This window comes from Mesoplodon densirostris, chromosome 3, assembly GCF_025265405.1.
Source record: "Mesoplodon densirostris isolate mMesDen1 chromosome 3, mMesDen1 primary haplotype, whole genome shotgun sequence".
In the NCBI taxonomy this organism is placed as follows: domain Eukaryota; kingdom Metazoa; phylum Chordata; class Mammalia; order Artiodactyla; family Ziphiidae; genus Mesoplodon; species Mesoplodon densirostris.
The window spans coordinates 142966814-142971465 of NC_082663.1; the positions used below are offsets into that span (position 1 = coordinate 142966814).

Genomic DNA, 4652 nt, shown 5'->3' on the forward strand with positions numbered 1-4652 from the left:
ACGGGCCCAGCCGCTCCGCGGCATATGGGATCCTCCCGGACCGGGGCACGAACCCGTATCCCCTGCATCGGCAGGCGGACTCTCAACCACTGCGCCACCAGGGAGGCCCATACATGAATTTTAGAGTAATGTGATTCATAGTAGCCAAAAGGTAGAAACATCTAAAGTTCCATTAACAGATGAATAGGTAAACAGTGTGTTTTACCCAATCAATAAAATGTTATTCTGATGTAAAATGAAGGAAATATTGACTTATAATTTTCCCTTGAAAAAACTCATGCTGAGTCAATCAAAAGACCATATACTATAGATTTCTTTTCATATGAAAGACCAGGATGGAGAAGAAGAAAGCAGATTAGTGGTTTTCTAAGGCTGGGGATTGGAGGAGGAAGATGAGAAGATCAGCGGTGACAGCTAAAGAGTAGAAGAGTTTCTTTTTGAAGTGAGAAAATCTTCAAAAATTGACTGTGGTGATGAATGTATGTATCTACAAATATACTAAAAGCATGAAAATGTATACTTAATGGGTGCCTTCCACAGTTTGTGCCATACATTTCAATAAAGTTGTTCAAATAAATCAATGCATGAAGTGTTTTGCAATGTAAGAGTTTTGCAATGCAGTCTCCTGGGAGTATAATAATTTCCAGGTTAATTAATATCCATTACTTCACTTAGCTATCTTTTTTTTTTTTTTAATTTCGCTGTGCTGGGTCTTAGTTGCAGCATGCGGGATCTTCCATCTTCCTTGCAGCATGCGGGCTCTTTTAATTCCAGCATGCAAACTCTTAGTTGTGGCATGTGGTATCTCTTTCCCTGACCAGGGATGGAAGCCGGGCCCCTGCGTTGGGAGTGCGGAGTTTTACCACTGGACCACCAGGGAAGTCCCAATTATTTTATTTTTGTTTGTGTGGTCGGAATGCTTAAGATCCACTCTCTTAGCAGGCATGGAGCGACTGGCAGGCCCAGCTGCTGCAACGAATGGCTTGGCTGCCGCCGCCTTCTCTGGCTCCGCCACAGGGGTCACAGTGGCCACGGTGCTGTCCTCGAGTTTCCAGCATGAGGAGGTGGCCGGTGGAGAGAGGCATCATGTTTGAGGCAGAGACCCTGAGGCAGCCTCGCAAGTGGCCTCGTTCATTGCTCTTAACAGTGCCATCACCCTGTGGCAGTTCCTCCTTCAGTTCCTAAAGGAGCCTCAGAACGATCATATGATCTGCTGGACCTCTAATGACGGGGAGTTCAAGCATTTGCAGGCAGAAGAGGTGGCTTGTCTCTGAGGGATTCAGAAGAACAAGGCTAACATGAATTATGACAAACACAGCTGATCCCTCAGATACTATTATATGAAGAATATCATTGAAAACGTGAGGGGTCAGAAGTTTGTGTACAAGTTTGTCTCGCATCCAGAGATTCTGAACACAGTTCCTATGCCAGTGGGCAGGCTTGAGGGAGACTGAAGCTTTACGCATCAGTGAAGTCAGCAGCGAGAGATCCAAAGATGAGGAAAATGGAGGGAAAAAGAAGCCACCGCAGCCTCGTGCCAAGATCCCTAGCTGCAGTGACTAGATACTCTGGCTTATATTCTTCATTTACCCTCAGATCTTTGAACTCCTCCAACAGGAAGCTTTTCAAATCTATAAAGGTTGAGAATCCAGCTGAGAAATTGGCAGAGAAAAAAAATCCCCTCAGGAGCCAACACCATCTGTTACCAAATTTGTAACATCTTCCAAAAAGCCACCAGTTGAACTTCTTGCTGCCACAAGTTCAACTGACCCAAGTATTTCTCCATCTTCCAAAGAAACTACCCAAGCGCTGGAGACTTTGTCTTCCCCCAAACTGCCTTCGCTAGAAGCACCAACTTCTGCATCCAGTGCAACTGCCGCTTTTACCACCACACCTCCTATTTCGTCCATTTGCCCTTTTCAGGAACCTCCTAGAACACCTTCACGCCCACTGAGTTCCAACCCAAACATAGACCAGACATGGACGCAGACACGGAGCCTAAAGACCAGGATTCAGCTTTGCCAGAAAAAGACAAAACAAGTAATTCATCAAGGTCCAAGAAACCCAAAGGGTTAGAGCTAGCGCCAACCATCATGATCACAGGCAGTGATCCAAGCCCACTGATGATTAAGCTAGCATTATTTTCACAGACACCCCTCTTGACTCTGAGTCCCTTGGTCTCCAGTATCCACTTTTGGAGTACTCTCAGCCCTGTTGCTCCCCTAAGTCCAGCCAGACTGCAAGGTACTAACACACTTTTCCAGTTTCCTTCTGTGCTGAACAGTCATGGGCTCTTCACTCTGTCTAGCCTGTATGGACCTTCCACCCCTGGCCCATTTTCCACAGATCTACAGAAAACAACCTATGCACTTGTGGAATGGGAGAAACAAGGAATAAACAGAGAGACATTGAACATGAATATATTTAAAGTGTGCGATTGATACTTCCACAATGATGATAATAGCCTATTGTGATTTCTGTCATTCCCCATTAAAATGCTTTTTTTAGGGTTCCCTTAAAAAAAAAGATCCTCTCTTCATAACTTCCAATTATACAATACAATATAAGTGTATCAGATCATCATGTTGTCATCTTTAAATGCAGTTTTATTAGTTAGTTATACTTCAATAAACCTGAGGGGAGGCAGGAAGACTTTTAAGGTATTTTCCAATTTTCAGTACAACTTACTGTTTTTCTTCTATCAGTGGAAATGGGAATACAATTGCCTTGAATGCTGACATTTCAAGGTTTTCTAGGCACACAGGGAACACTAATCTAAAATAAATTTCCTTCCAGTGTAAAATGTACAGCTGAAAAGTTAATGCACACATCTCACAGCCTGTGGTTTGACTGAGATTTGTCCTGGCACCCAGCTAGGACTGAGTGATTCAGACCTCCTACCAAAGCCAAGTGCTCTGGGATTCTTTAGCTTAAGTACCTAATGAGTGGGGATGGGGAGGGATGGGTGGAAGGCTCAGCGCTGTCAAGGCGCAAAGATGAAACTGGAGCCAGCCTCGTCATTACAAACGGTGAGTTCACATCTAAGTGTCTGCCTTTCTTAACAAGAAGCACAGTTCCATGCCAGGCAATCCCAGGCCAGGGAAAAGTTCTGTTACAAACCTTAAGTGCCAGGCGGGGACAGATTCAATCCCAGGGGCGCTAAGTGATTCTGCTGAGTCAGGCTTCCTCTCGCAGGTTGTCACTCAGGTACGAGGGGGCGGGGTATTGGGAATCTGTCCAAGCGGGAGGCCGCTGAGGCAGGTGGGTGGGGCGATGCTCTGCACAGGCGTGGATGTCCTTTTTTTCTCCAAATGCGCCTAGACAGAACTTTTCCCTGGCCTCGGATTGCCTGTGATAAGAGGATGGCCCAGGCCAGTCCTGCCTGGAAGAAGAGGGTCTTATGTCCTCCAGGGATCAAGGGCTTGGTGTAAGGCTGTGTGGCCAGGCATGAAACTGACCCGCAGAATAGCTCTTAGTAGGGCTGGCAAGAACTCATGAAATTTCCAGAGCGCTCCCCGCCTTCCCAAAGTCAGTTTCCCCTCTCCGATTCACATCATCTATCAACTATTCGTCTCCCGTGGTGTATTTTAAACACACCCAGTATTTTAATTGTTTATCCTATTTGCGCAGAGCCGTGGATTGCATCGGGGAGGAGGGCGGTCTGTGGATGTTTTACACGAGCGGAAAGCCGAGAATAACCACTTGGAAGTACGTGTATGAAATCCCTTCTCCTCCCAATTTTTTCTTCTTGGAAGAGACATCCTATGGGAAATCATTTTGTGGAGGGTTTTTTTTTTTTTCAAACTTCTCTGGACGAGCTAACCTGTGACCACTGCCCATCTCTGGGTTAGTGCCCTTGAAAAGATTTACTCACTTATTTAAATTTCTTTTTTCAATAGTGTAAAATGTACTTAATTAATAGAGGCTGAAAGCCCGTATAAAATATTTTCAAAGAGGCAAGAAGGGTAAATTTCAGGGGGAAAAAAAATCCAGTGTTACATTCCAGTTGTTAAGAATTTTTATTTCACAGGCTTCCCTGGTGGCGCAGTGGTTAAGAATCCATCTGCCAATGCAGGGGAAATGGGTTCAAGCCCTGGTCCAGGAAAATCCCACATGCCGCGGGGCAACGAAGCCCGTGCACCACAACTACTGAGCCTGTGCACCTAGAGCCCGGGCTCCGCAGCAAGAGAAGTCACCACCATAAGAAGCCTGCACACTGCAACGAAGAGTAGCCCCCGCTCGCCACAACTAGAGAAAGCCCGCGCGCAGCCACGAAGACCCAATGCAGCCAAAATAAATAAGTAAGTAAGTAAGTAAGTAAATAAAAGGAATTTTTATTTCACTTTTTTTCAATTCCTAGTGAGTATGGTAAGTTCTTTTAGACTCTCCTTTACTTTTGGTTGATTTCAAATGAAATGCCAGGATTTAGACTTGGAGACAAAAAGTATTCAAGTGTGATTACTTACGTACTAATTAAACTTGCCTTGGAATTAACTGACTGACCTTTTTTTTTCTGAAAGGAATAGATACTTGGGGTATTCTGGGTGAACTAGTAAAAGTGGCTGAGAATTTTCTTCTCTCATTTCCACGTACACACTGGGTTTGAGTGATTTTGCTGAATTGTCCAGACAGGGTTTGTGTATTTAAATGAT

The 4652-nt window shown here is 44.9% G+C and overlaps 1 pseudogene; it reads left to right on the forward strand.

The window, feature by feature from the left end:
- The first annotated feature begins 944 nt into the window (after positions 1-944).
- LOC132486926 (ETS domain-containing protein Elk-4-like) lies at positions 945-2441 on the forward strand (annotated as a pseudogene).
- Positions 2442-4652: the final 2211 nt, after the last annotated feature.